The 14,548-nt window shown below is 41.2% G+C and overlaps 1 protein-coding gene across 1 annotated transcript in view; it reads right to left on the reverse strand.

The window, feature by feature from the left end:
* AKT3 (AKT serine/threonine kinase 3) overlaps positions 1 to 3,741 on the reverse strand; it is a 150,795-nt gene extending 147,054 nt beyond the window's left edge. Inside the window, exon 1 of the mRNA XM_069852420.1 lies at positions 3,347 to 3,741. The gene's annotated coding sequence lies outside the window, so the exon portion shown is untranslated. The remainder of the gene's footprint in view (positions 1 to 3,346) is intronic.
* Between the last annotated feature and the right edge of the window lie 10,807 nt (positions 3,742 to 14,548).

The following is a 14,548-nucleotide window of genomic DNA, read 5'->3' on the forward strand; positions in this document are numbered from 1 at the left end:
ATGTAACACATTTACCAAGGAGACCCTGCAACACTGGGAAAGACAACCAAGGGTAAAGGCAATGGTTGACAAGAGAGATTCCCACCAAAAACACACCTTTCCTCACAAGCAGGGCCAAACTCCCCGAAGCACATGCTATGCTGCGAAGTATCCCCCACCCCCTCCACAGTATTCTTATTAATCATATCCTAACAGCATGAGGATCCAAGATGACAGAAGTTAAAAGGGGGACTTAAGTTGGTAATCTTTTCTTATAGAAGACTAATTAAAACAATTCTTTGGGTTGTGAATTTCACACAAGCACTGATGGTAAACACATTCTGATTGTAAATAAAACTCATGGAGGCACAAACTTCACTCCCTTCTTTTTGAATTGTTACTGTTGTTGCAAAGTAAGTACTGCATGTTTTGAACAGAATGCATTTCATTACTTGAGAAAAAGAGAAGAGAGGACTAACATACCTACAAGACATACAGCTACAGCATGAAACATTAATTTTAAAGCAAATTAATGTATTTATGCATTATCCATATCAAAATGAAAGCACAGTACAACAAAGTTTTCACTCAATTTATTTCAATGTCCTTCCACTCTCCAGTGGTGATTAAAATTAGCAGTATGCCCAAGCCATAAGAGATACCAAAGAATATTAGGCCTCTGCTGCAAAAATGAAGGAGCTAGGCTACCAGAACACAAAATCCACCTCCCCATTGCATTAACAGCACAAAAATGAAACTATAACTGAACACAGTTAACAGAAACTGCAACTTCTTTATACTAATTATGGCACAGATATTTCAAATATATTTTTGCATGAACTGCCATAGTAATAGTGTCATACTTTCCAAAATAACTGAGTATTTCAAAGGAATATAGCAAATAATGCTTCCTGGGTACAAAAGTGATTATTTGATAGGTCTCTTTAAACTGGAAAAATGCACAGCCAGAAAGTGAAAGAGAAGTTAATCAATCAGTGCTAGACAAATTCCAAGGAGTCTCAAGGATCTTTTAGTTACTATACAAACTTCAGACACATGCTGTTTCAAACTGTAGTTGGAAGTCAAGATATGGTTTCTGGTAACATCTTGCAAACAGAAGGTTGGGTTACAAACTACAGCAGCGCTCTGCTAGGTGTTTTGGGGTTAAGCTTAAAAAACTCCATCAAACTCTTCTTGCCTTTGATGAAGTATCTGTTCCAGTGTCAAAAACTCAACATTTGCTAATGCAAATGAATGCCATCCAATCCTTGAAACTGTACCCATTTCAACTGGAGCAACATAAAAACTGGTCCCTGTTAGAATTCTCATTGGCTTCCTGTAGGATGGCAGCATTTTGCTTAACAAGATATCGTCTTCCCTCAAAAGGTAAAACAATTGAGGGAGTAAGACACTGAAATAACGCTTTCTATGAACCTATTTATAAAAGCATAGACACTACTGAATTTGTTCAAACCCAGCTGGAGTAAGTAACAAACAGACCATAGAATAAACTGTCCAAAACAAGACAGGCTTGTTAATATTACCTGTGTATACACACACACACCCCCCCACGTGCTTAAGTCAGAGAAAAAAAATAGTTATTCTAATATTATCTGTAGCCTTCTAGGAAACAGAGACATTTTCTTATCTCTGCAGCTTTTCTTTGGCCTTTATTTCAACTTGTCTCACTAGCTGCATCCAACCAAAATATATCCGCATGGACTATTATTAGCAATCCAATCCAATTAAAGATATTGGGGTCAACTTAGAGGCTCCTGTCAAAAACAAAAAAAAACCCCAAACAAACAAAAAAACCACCCAAAAACCCCAAAAACACACCGAACAGCCCTACAAACAGAATCTTCTTAAGTAGCACACTTTTATTTTAAAAGTCAAAATAAGCTTCATTCCCTATCTCCTACACTCTTTCCATATTCCAGTGCAGAGCAGCCAGAACTGGCCTAAACAGAACTTGGCAGAAACAACGTTACTCGTCAGAAGTTTAGAACTACCTACTGGTACGCTTCTTGCCCTGAGAAATAAAGACCTCTGCATGCAAAATGTGTGGAAACACGTTTGTCTATTAGCAAACTTCCAGTACAACCTAAACAAACATCAACAGAAGAGACTGGCTGCAAGTTTCTTCAGTACTGAAAAAAGCTGGCAAGGCAGGTATGGGGTATATTGCAATATGAGTGAATTTTTGTAGCAAAACTCTTAAACAGAGGCTAAGTGAATCAAGTCTGAGACACATTTTCATAAAAATAAGGAGATACTATAGATACATCCAAGCAGTCTACTAATAATTACATTACAGAAAAGAAATAGACTAAAGGTCAGGAGGGATGATATTGTTTATTCCTTTCCAGCAGTAAGAAAATGAGAGTTTGTTGTTGGTTGGTTGGTTGGTTGGTTTCTTTTACATGCGTACCAGGGGAGAACATCTCCTCGATTTCCATCCAAAACTAAACTAGGACCAAGCAGCCCACAAGCCCTGCTACCTCTCCTTACATCACGACCGCAAACCGCGCGGTATAACGGGGCGATCAGGTGCCTTTTCGCTCAGAGGCGCCGCGATGACCACACACACACCCCCCCACCCCCTCCAAACCCCCTTCCCCAAGTCCCCCCCTCGGGGTGCGGCCCCCGCCGTCCCCCGCCCCGCAACCCGCGGGCTGCGCATCAACTTTGCGAGGCGGGCCGCGGCCTCCATGATGGCCGGGGATGGGAGGGGGGAGGGAAAGGGGAAAGGGGGGGGGGGGAAGGGGAAGGGGAGGGCGGTTTGTTTACTTGCAGCCAGAGCCGCCGCCGCCGCCGGCAGCAGCAGCAGCAGCGGCAGCATCGCTGGAGCGAGGCGCTGCCACCGCCGGCCGCGCCGCTATTCTTAGCGCAGGGGCGCACGCACATTCGCACACGCTCGGGCACGCACAGAACTTCCCCGCGGATGAAAAAAAAATATAAATAAATAATTAAAAAAAAAATAAAAAACCCACCCCTTTTTCCCTTTCTACCCTCCCTCCTTCAGCAGCGGCATCCCCATCCATCCCACCCCCTCCCCTTTTCCCGCGGGAGCGCGCTCCCGGCGCCGGGGGGGGGGGGGGGGGGGCGTGGGAACCGCGCTGCCGGGCGCGCGCCCTGCCCTGCCCCTGCCCCCCCATCCCCCCCCGCCGCGTTACATAACCTCCCCCCGCCGAAACGGGGAGACGGCGACACCCCCAACCCTCCGTCCTTCTTCTTCTTCTTCTTCTTCCCCGTCCCGTTCCCACCCGGCGCTAGGCCACGGGCGCTCCCGCCGCCCCCCCCCTCCATCCTCCTCCTCCTCCAGCCCCCCCCCCCCCTCCCCGCGCATCCCCTCCCGCCCCGTTACCTGCAGAGGCGGCGGCGCCGCGGGCGCTGCTGCGGAGCCGGAGGGCGGCGGCGGCGGCTCCCAGGGGGGAGAAGGGGAGGGGAGGGCGCCGCTGCCTCCTCCCCTGTCCCCCCCGGCGGTCCCTGGCGGCCGGTGTGTCCGCGGGGGCGGGAGGAGGCGGCGGCTACATGGGGAGCCGCTCGGCAGGGAGGCGCCCGGGCGGGCAGCGCGGCCGCCGCATCGACGCGCGGGGTCAGGAGGGCGGCGGCGGCTCCCCCGGCGCAGCTCGCCCCGCGGCCGCCCGGGCCCCCGCTCTCGGCTCCTCCCGCCGCCTCCGCCGGGCTCGTTATTGACTTTCAGGAAAACTCCCGACGTCACCGGCTCCCCCCGAGTGTCTCCCCCTCCGCGGCGGCGGCGGCGGCGGCGGCGGCGGCGGCATCCCCAGCTCTCGCGAGAAAGCGCGGCGGGCACGGAAAAGGGGGGAGAAGGCGGGGGGTGGGGGCGCCAGACAGCGCGGGGGGAGCCAGACAGAGGGGGGCGGCCGAGGTGAGGGCGGCGGCGGCGGGATGCGGGCGGGGACGCGGGCGGCGCGCCCGGGCCTGGAGGCTGCGGGCGGACCCGCCCGGGGCCGGAGGAGCCGCCGATGCCGATGCCGCCCCCCTTCCCGCCGCGGGGGGAGCCGGCCGGCGGCGCCTCGTCTCCTCGCCGGACCCGCATAAGCGCCCCGAGTTTTCTATTTCCTTTGTTCTCGCACCGACGCGTTTCCATCCTCCTCCCGCTCCCTGCCCGCCGCTACCGGGAGCGCTCCGCTCGGCTCCGCGGGCTCGCCCCGAGAATCAAAACCGGCGGGGACGCCGCGGGAAGCCGCGGTTCGTCTCCCCCTTGTCGAGGCGCCCGCGGGCTTCGAGTTACCCCCGCGGGTAAACAAACACCGTCGCGGTACCTCCCGCCGCCCTCCATCGCCGGGCGGCCGCTGGCATTTCCCGTTGCCACCAGCGACGCCGGAGCGGGACGCGCCTGCGGGGCAGCCCCGGGACCCGCCGGGAGGGGGGGGCTCCCCGGGACGGTGCCCTCGGCGCATTATTCTAGGGCTGAAGTGCTTGCGGGAGCCTGTGTTGCGCACACGACTTCCGTGGAAGCGGCTTTCTATCATTCCTGCTTTAAACAATACGTGCGGGTCGATTTTTTTCCCCTGCATAAACGCATCTACTACACATGCAGTTGACACCGACTTGTCTCAGAACCTGTTAACTGCGAAGCAGAAACCGGTATTGGGGTTGCTCGAAATAAAGCTGTTCGCACTGCCTTTGTATTGTATCAGTACAGAATCTAATCTAAAAATGCGCACGAAGACATCAAAATTAATTTAAATAATGAAACGAAACCAAAAATATTTCTGCAGTATGAATCCCACATCTGTTTTTTAGGCTTTCTTTCCATGCGCATCCCACCTGCCTCTACAACCGTTTGAAACGTCAGTCCTCCTTTTCCCTGTGCTTCACAGAGACTTTTTTAGAGGATCTAAATAATTGCAAGGGTTGGCACGGGACTGGGAAGTTGCCTCCAGGGGCAGTGAATCCTTTCCCTGCTGTGGCAGGCAACCACACCAATAATCCCATTCATAAATCTGATGAGTTTCCTCTCAGAACTGCAAAGTTCGTTTGCTGCACTGTTCTTACTGGCAGGCTGCAGCCTAAGCTCTCCATCTCCTTAATTCTGAAGAAGAAACAAATTCGTTATGTATATGACTAACATATCTTTTTGAAGAAGTAACATATCTTTTCGAAGAAGTACTTTGCCAAGGCATTACTTCCTTTCTCAGGATTTACCGTTCAGTATTCCTCTTTCTCAGAAACACTTGACTAAAATATCTTTGCAGCTATCAATATTTGCATAGAGACATACTATTAATTATTAAAGTATGTTTATTCACTAATATGTCCTTTGATCATCATTATATGCTGCTTCTGAAGTACTAAAGGTGTAGTTCTTGGAACTTGCCTTCTCTTTGCTGCGATTCCTACAAAGGACCCAGGACCCGAGGCAGCCCGAAGCCTGCAGGGGCAGTTGCTAATGGACTGGCAATCAGCTGCTCTGATGCCAAACGCTGAGCGTGAAATCTAGGCCCACAGGAAGTCGTAGTGTTTGATATCTGTCAGATTGGGAATATGTGTTGCTTTCCTGCTATATGTTAATCCCTGCCACTAGCAACCACAAATTTCCCATTAGCATATTTGTATAGTTGATCGTCTTCGTTTATTTCTTGTAATTTTCAGTCAGCCGCTTGCAAGATAGGTATTTCTTTCGTGATGACAGTAAGTTTTCTTAAATTTATAAGTAGATACTTGGCGTAAATCACCCTGGAAAATCAGATGTAAAAGCACATATGTTTATATCTAAAAAAGAAAAAAACCCTATGCACGGAGGTAAAAACATTTTTATTAGAGAAGATAGCATTTATCTACAACGAAAGATGATTTTCTACATTTTTATTTTGTTATGAACTGCTGGAAAAGAAATAGTGGGCTGAAACCTGTCACACTAATCTGAAGACTAAACGTCTTTTTTAGGGATACTAAATTAGGATAATTTTATCTATACAATATGGACAACTATTGAGGGACATTATTTTTTTTGCTCAATTTGACTTTAAAATCAGATTCACCATCATCTCACTCCTTAGAAATCAAATATCATTGCATTGTTTGGAAATCCATAGTTTGCTCCACCTTGTATATTGACCTCAATGTGCTGAATCTAACCTGTCACATTTTGTATGGATTATTAAATGTGCTATATAAATAAATGCTACTGTGCAACAGTTACTATTTTTTTTCTTACGGCATATAATCATCTTACTGCTTAGTATCTCACTCCAAGGCTTCACAATGATTTCTTGTAAAGAGTTAATCACTGTAAATTGGGCAGAAATGACCCCTTGATTAATAACCAAATAGTGGCATACCTCTTGCAGAAATATATGGCTGTGATGTACATACTGTGAACATAATGAGGTTGTAGGTTCTGCAGAAATGACATCATTTTCAGATTAATTACAATGTGACATGAATTTAATGAACATATTAACAACATATGCTAATGAAGAGAGTGTTGCAATTCACATGAGAAGGACAATAGGACTGCATATAAATTCAGGAGAAAACAAGAACCTCTGGCATTGTATGTTCCAAATACAAAATCATTAAACAACTTGACTATAACCCATTCCTTGTCATCTATACCGGTGCTACCAAGACGACTGATAAACTTTTATGTGATCACTTGTAATCATGATTTCAACAAAAACCAAAGGGAAAACCTACATATAATCTCTAAATTCTGTCTTTTATAAGGCAAAAAAAGGATGTCCCCCCTGCTTTCCCTTAATATGTTTATGTTAAGTGTTATCACTACCAGAGTGATAGGGTCTAAGACTACAGAGATACACATTCTGAAAATAAACAGTTAAATAGGAGAGGAGACAATTCTGCCTGCAGAACATTGGTTCTCTCTGTCTCTATGGATTATATCACCTTCAGTTTAATTTCATTCCTTGTTTCTCGTGTTGGCTAATAAGCTTGTTTCCAGGTAAGAATGCAATTTTTTAAAAAAAAAATTAACTTGAAGTGTAACAATTTAAAAAAAAAAAAGGAAGAAAGGACAGTAGGTCAGATGACAGTCTCTGGTTTTAAACTCCCTATTGTTGTCTGCCTTGCTTTTCTTTGAGAAGCAGATACAAATATCAGTAGAAAGTGACTGACAGGAGAGCAACAAAATTTGTCCTACATAAAGTGATGCTTAAAATATAGATTATACATTTTGATAACAAAAAGTGAAGTTAAGGTGTTGCCTTGCAAAAGTTGTAGCTTAAGTGTTACATTTATGTATATTCTTAAAAAGCTGAAACACGTTTATTATTGAGCTTAAGTTCAACTGCTAAAAGGGGTGAACACACAGCTTATGTTGAGCATTCATTCTCTATATTGTTTTAGGCACACAGACACTTTGGGACTCTAACCACTGCCATCCAAATTGTAGTTGTCTCTCGTGACAACTGAATTCCTCACAACGAGAAAGAGCTCATTGTAAAACTGCAGAATTCAGATAAGACACATAGGAAAATCATGGGCAAAGCATGTTGCAGTTCACTGGACTCCAGGAGGAAATAGAACTTACTCATGGCCAGTTAGATTTTACAATGCTTTTTTTATTTTTTTTTCCTTTCTGTAATGTTCACTTTTAATAACTTCATTGCTTTAATTTCTTTCTCCTTTGTCTTTACTCTCTTTGAGTCTCAGTTAATTTCTTTATGGCATTTGTGTCTCTGAGCCTGTCTCAGAGATCAGTATCCCACTCCATGTTCCTGGACATCTGTGATACAGTTGGGTAAAAAACATTAGAGAGCCATTCATTTATTTCTAATATACAAAGGGCTGAGGGGAAAAAACAAACAAACAAACAAACAAACAAACAAACTGAACTCTAGATTTTGCTGTTTTGCTAAACATTCCACCAGTTCCATAAAACTGCTTCAACATCAGCTGCCAGTGGCTGTCTGAGCGGACTCACATTGCTAGGTGGCTCCTACAAATATTGTAAAAATTATCTGGACACAGAAAGTTCTCCTTTCCACAGGTGGTTACAGTTCATTAAGGCTTACAGAAGGTACTAATATATAGACTCATGTTATTATTATTTTAGACCCGTAGAGTGTAGGCTATCTGTGAACAGGCAGTAGAGCAAGATAGCGATAAAGGAATTGTTATTCTGTCCACCTATATTTTGCTGAGCAGCACTATAATTATGCTGAACACAGTAGAGACTTTAGATAAAAGGCTGTGTAAATATCAGTTGATAGCTTTTATTTTACAGCATGTTATTATTGCTTTATTATTTATCCTCCGAAGATCTAAAGAAGTGTTTTCCTTCCCCTTCTTTCCTATACTCCCACACACTGGAGTTCTACAAACACAGAGCAAGGCACGTGCCCTACCCCAATGACCTTACCCTGCTTTGAAACCAGATATGACAGTAAGGATGACAAACAGCGGGAGGGAAGGATGGAAAGAGGGCAGTAAGATTACACAGTTGCACAGTTTAGCTATATGGTTAACTTGATGTATAGGCCTGCAGCTGAACTTGGAAATTTTTCCTCAGTGAGAAAATAGTTTCCATGGTGCACAGATTTATCTGAGGGAGGTCAATCTACTACAGGAGCAACCCGAAAAAAAAATAAAATGCCAGCCTTTCTGCTTGAGATTTTTTTCTCCCTCTTTTTCCTATTCTATTTTAATTTCATCAACAGAGATAAAATATGTCTCTAAATAAAATTCTGTAATTACCAGCATACAGTGATTTCTCACACAGAACCTTAACTGTATCCTAGTCTCACTTAATCGAAGTCAATAAGAAAATGCCAGTTGATGCTAGTTAAAAGCATCAAGTCTGTAATGCATGAGAAAATCAAGGAGTATAAAGCTTAATGGAGAAAGGAACAGAATTTTAAACATATGTCTCCTCTTCGGAGCTTTTGTGGCTAGGGAAGTTTTGCCCATGTGTTCCTGAGAGGGTCACTGCTCCTTGAAGGGTTAGAAAGAAACAGCTGAGAAGAAAACTGGGTGCTGATGGAGGGAGGGGAAGCCATCTATTGCCAGGTTTAGTCCAGATCTTTGCCTTTATTTAGAATGTTCCTCTGTCTTTGGCAAATAATTGGCTGATCAGTGGTACAGTGCACCTTACTCTTTGAGTGTGCTACTTGGAGCACCTTCCTGTGCCCCTCGCTGCCATGCAGACTTGACAGTGTGATTTGCTGGACAGCTTCCCTACTCTATCAATCACCTGATTTGTAGCTGAGATAGCCCTCTGTCTTTTCAATCTGTGAGAAAGTGGCTGAAGTACAAGGAAATCGTTTTAGTGTCAACAATAAATTATTCCACTGGACTAGACTGTTGGCTACTCTCATTGCCAAATGCTACCCTTGGTCCATTTAGTGTCAGAAAGTACCTGCATTTTCTGGAAACTAATCTGTGACATGGAATCAAAGAATTAACATGAAAGTTTAGAAAACGAAGACAGATTGGGGTTGCGATAACAAGGATCTCAGATCTGATAAGTATGTTCTTGTTAATAATGAAATATAACGAGGTACTACAATATTAATGGGGCATTCATTAATAGTCTTCAGAACTAAAGGACAGATTGCCTTGAAGACTTCAGTTACTTTACACAAGTTTGGCTGGTTTAACTCGGTATATACCTGCTTCGTACAAGGAAAAGCTAACAACAGAAATACTGAATCTGTCCCTTCATACATACTTCTCATATACAGGAATGTGGTATGAAATACGAGGAATGGACACAGTAAGATTTTTCTGCCAAATTTGTTAGCAATCTGTTTAGTAAAACTTCATGATAACAGAAATCTGATTATTGGCCTCTTTATAGCTTTATTTATCATGAGCTGAAGGAAAAAAAAATGTGCATTAGTGAAGAATGGCAAGTTGTAACTAAGTGCAGGAGATAGAAGTATTCACCCATCCTCTCCTAATGCCAAGATTTGAACAGGGTGCTCCTGAGCAGATGGTTTAACAGACTAAAGCATTAGTTTGCTGATCCTCCATGCTTGCTAATTAATTCTTCAGTTTACTAGGATTTAAGATGATTGTTAAAAACAAGGCTTCTCTTAAAATAAACTTTAGGTAAAAGTTATAAAATGGTGGTTAAGATCATGATGCCTATAACAAGGATGTGTATTTTCTAGAAAACACATTCATTGTCTTGATGTCGTAAGTACTATTCTTAACAGTTCTGTCTCTGAAATTTTCTTCTTATAAGAATTTGCTTTTGTTTTTCTGGCTAATTAATCCTCTGACTTCCTGTTGACACTCGGGTCAAAATCATGTCCTCCACTTCTGTGAGAATGACATAAACGCAGTCATGAGAAGGTTTTAATCTTTTGTAACAAAACCGACTCCTCCTCCTGAATTGTTTTCAGCCTATTATCACAAAATGTAAAAACTGAAATACCTCCTTTATTGTTTTTAAAGTCTTTGTCAGGCTGAACAGTTAGGACTTCATGTAGTAATTTATTTCAGGTTGACATTAAAACAATGAATGATCATTAAATATGTTAGAATACAGTATTGCAGAGTAGCTTGTTGCCTATTAGATTTAGACAGAGGACAAATAATTAATTTTTTTCAGATTTCATTTTTATAGCAGATACATAAACTGGACACCAGCTTGAAGATGGCAGAACTCGACCCAAAAGAAATTATGAAATTTGCACCACAGACATGGAAAAAAGAATCCAGCAAAAAGTACTATGGTAAATTAACATTTTACAAACAAAATAGGAAGTAGGAAGAAAACAAAATAGTACTAGGAACTCAAGATCTTCACTTATTATAGCTAAGGCATGAATTTTGAAGCCCCATCTATTGCTGCTTGCAAAGGGGTGATCCATGCTGATATTAGCAGACTTCAACAATTCTGAGGGGACTCTGAGACAATCTCTCCAGTTGGCTTGTGATGACCTAGAAGCTTCTACCATGGTGTTGCTTTGCCACAGGAGGCACTGAAATTCTGCATTTCATTTTTGTGTCCTGCTTTGTTACACGTGTGTTTGTGTGCATTTTGTGATACATGCCTTCAGGTAGAGGTTTGGATTTACTGGTTAAAATTCAGAGTTTTATAATATCTCTGTAACTGTTCCTTCTGTCAAAAAACATTATTGGTTGGTTGTTACATTAAAAACTCTTGGCTATCCCCCTTTTAGAACAACAGATAAGAATTTTTATTACTATTGTAAGGAATTCATAACTTGCCTCATTCTATAATCTATCCATCTTGTAAACCAAGAAAAAGCTATTATTATAGATGATTCAAGGGTGAACTTTTTAGTAAGCTGTCAGTATGTCATCTTCATAGAACCAGTCTTCTGCTCGTTTCAAAAAGTAATTTTCTTATCCAAAATAACGGCAAGGAATTTTGAAATAGTTTTAATATATCTTTAACAGGGAATCTACCCTCAGGCCACCAAGAATAAAATGTATTTCTTACATGACATCTGAACTGAAATGAAAATAACACAATAAGCTACTTGGGGTGAATTAATGTTAGTAAACTTGAAGTATTCATTTTGATAATATTTGATATGTGGATTATTACCATGTTAATTAAAACAGCACAAAAATACTATGTCCAGCTAGTGCTCACATTTTAAAAGCTGCTGAGAGAATTTAAAAGAATTTAAAAATTAATGATCTGCTGTTGAAATCTTACTTTATAGTGAAAAATTACAGTCTAATCTCTTTAAGAAAGGAAGTATTAAGATCTTGTATCATGTTAAATGTTTTTTTCAAAGTAACAAATTATGGCAGAGTAATTAAGAGTATTCTGTGGAGTATGATTCAACATATAAAGGCAAAGGTCTTTTTTTATGCATCTTCGCAAAGATCTAATGAATGAAAACTGAGAACAAACAAACTTTAACCAGAAGTATAGCTTTAGCAGTGAGAAGTATTAAATTTTGGAACAGTATTAAACTGGAACAATTTAAGCAATTTGTGCTAGATTCTCTGTTACTTTAGATCGCAATTAAATACTCTCATCAGCTCACTTGACATTATAGTCTTCATGAAGAAATTAGGAATTGCTGAGGTATGCATGAACCTGGCAGTCCAGATTGATGATCACAGGAATCTTTTCTGGTCCTTTAGGATTTTAATCTGAGTTTGTGAATTGTTGGGGTTTTTTCCTTTCAACCCCAGTATAGTGATCTGGAGACAAATATTGGCTGATTAACATACACAAATGCAAATAAAAAAGTAACATCTCCCATGAGCAGTAAAACTGAAGAAGCTAGGATTCTTTATAGATTAATTCTGTCCAGCTCTGTAGGGAACTCATCCACTCGGTGGCCGGTTTTCCTGAGAATTTTCAGAATTTACTCCCTGTGAGACTTTCACCTCTTACTGGAAGAGAAAGGACAGGCGGCGAGGCAGATGGGCATAAATAAGGATAGACAGTGCAAGAATTTCCTTAGTTACCAGGCAGAAAATGATCAGAAATGTTGTCCTTGTACATCTAATTGACTTAACACAAATTTTAAAGAAAACTTCAAGAGGCTGAGATTCCTTAGATAAATATTGATTCTAGGAAAGACCCTGTGCTTCTGTCCTATGCTTTACACTAGAATATGGCAGTACCACATTATTAAATGTAATTTCACTCACAAGCCACATCTGGCCTTTTCTGAGTTGAACAAGACAACTCACTTTACTGCACATAGCAATGCTACACAATGATTTCAGAGGGCAAGAATAGAAGAAGGTTATATTTAGAACTCTGAGAAAATTTAGGGAGTCAAAATTTGATTGCTAACCTTGTAATTTGATCTACAAATCTGAAATGCACATAGGTTTGATGTGTTTCTATTATTTTCTTTCTGGAAGTCTTATTTACTTCTGGGAATCTTTTCACTTTTGTCCCTTTTTTTATTTGAATAACACTTTGGCATGGCCTTAAGCTGAAATTTCATATGAACATGAAATATTTAAATCCCTCCACTAGGCAATAAGGACAGCTATCAGTAGGCACTCCAACTATAATATCACCTTATGAATCATTTGTATGAGATTGTAATTATAGTAAAATCTTTTTGCTTTTTAACAGACAGGAAAAGGAAGATATTGTGAGTTCAGAAAGTGCTTTGTACCATATTTTTCATTGGGGTTATCTATTTGACAGTGACTTTTTAGTCATGGATATTTATAAATAATTCATCAGAACATTTAAAACCATACAGAAATGTTTAAATAACTCATTGTTCTAATGGCATGGTAGTACTTTATTGCTCTCATTTTAAAACAGAAGAGTAAATGCAATTAACATAGTTGTTGTTCTTACCTTCTTGAAGCAAGTTATAAACTGATTCCTTTGAATCATCTATGAAACATAGCATTACAAGTAGACCTTACCTGGGCTGTAGTTTCATAGAATTTTTATAATTTGTCTTGTTTTCAGGTTATCTATTTCTCACTGTCCTTCATTTGTGCAAATCATTTCTATGAAAATAAGCTTGCCACTCCCACAGCTTTTTATTTCCAACTTCCAATTTGTGAACAAAGCTACAAAAACTTTCCAAATCATACTTAAATGCCTGGGCTTAGTTCTGTGTAGGCTATAGGTGAAAATTCAATATTTTTTTTCACTGTCACAGTCCCTGTAACCATTGGTAGGTTCACTTTTTTTCGAAAGGGTTGTATTTAAGAATCACTACCGCCTGGCTATTGGGTTACAGATAATCATGGGAACAAGATGAAAATGGATTTTAGATCCCCACACTTGAGTAAACTTCCCAACTGCATATTTAGAAGTCTAAGTTATGATAATAGGCTAATTCCCTGAGTGTTGCTCTGTTGTTAATGGAGTCCTGCCCTGAACCATGTCCTAAAAGAATCTGCCTGTCTCCTTATGGGCAGTCTCAGTAGACTGACTTTTTAATTCAGGAATGTAATTTGGGTGTCTAAAGTTACACAAAGTAAATATTGTCATGCTTCTATTTGTCAGTTCCACAGGAATTTCTTCAGTTTTTAAGAAATAATTTGATACTAAAGAATACTGATGCAGACGGAAAGAATGTTTTAGTGCTGTCCTAATTACCATCTTGATTTGGATCTTAGATTATATTGCACCAAAATGAATGTCCTTTTTTCTTCTAATGTGAAGAAAAAAGTTGATTGTTAGAGAAGAGCCCCAACCTGATAGAAGACATCACTCTAGATTACAAGAAGTGAAAAACATTTTATTCTTAATCCTTTTCAGTATTTCCCACTGTGTGTGAGATACTTCCCAAATGTTGTAAATGTTACAGCAATTGAATGGAAAGAAATCAGAAAACTGGGAATTATGTAAACCATGTTTGTACAGGTCTACAAGACAGAAGGCAATATTTCATAAGAATTAAATTTGAAATAAATGAGTCTTTAGATGAGTTTGTGCGAACTATAATGTTGATGCAAGTATATTTTCAGCTCAGAAATAGAATGTGACAGATAATTACTGAATTCTATACCGTAGGTTTTTTTCCCCCTGGAAGGGGTGACGCAGCATTTATTTGTGCTTCCCCTCTTTGTCCATCTACAATTTTTCAGAATGTTTGTAGAGACATAATACTTTTGATATTTCTATATCCCCGCCAAATTTAACAGAAATTGAAAA

This window comes from Phaenicophaeus curvirostris, chromosome 2 (assembly GCF_032191515.1).
Source record: "Phaenicophaeus curvirostris isolate KB17595 chromosome 2, BPBGC_Pcur_1.0, whole genome shotgun sequence".
Classification (NCBI taxonomy): domain Eukaryota; kingdom Metazoa; phylum Chordata; class Aves; order Cuculiformes; family Cuculidae; genus Phaenicophaeus; species Phaenicophaeus curvirostris.